This window comes from Arachis duranensis, chromosome 10 (genome assembly GCF_000817695.3).
Source record: "Arachis duranensis cultivar V14167 chromosome 10, aradu.V14167.gnm2.J7QH, whole genome shotgun sequence".
Lineage (NCBI taxonomy): Eukaryota > Viridiplantae > Streptophyta > Magnoliopsida > Fabales > Fabaceae > Arachis > Arachis duranensis.
The window spans coordinates 26362145-26362432 of NC_029781.3; positions in this window are offsets into that span (position 1 = coordinate 26362145).

Below are 288 nucleotides of genomic sequence, written 5' to 3' on the forward strand. Positions count from 1 at the left end.
CTGAATCAGATTTTTGCTCAGGTCCCTCAATTTCAGCCAGAAAATACCTGAAATCACAGAAAAACACACAAACTCATAGTAAAGTCCAGAAAAGTGAATTTTAACTAAAAACTAATAAAAATATACTAAAAACTAACTAGAGCATACTAAAAACATACTAAAAACAATGCCAAAAAGCGTACAAATTATCCGCTCATCACAACACCAAACTTAAATTGTTGCTTGTCCTCAAGCAACTGAAAATCAAATAAGATAAAAAGAAGAGAATATGCAATGAATTCCAAAAAA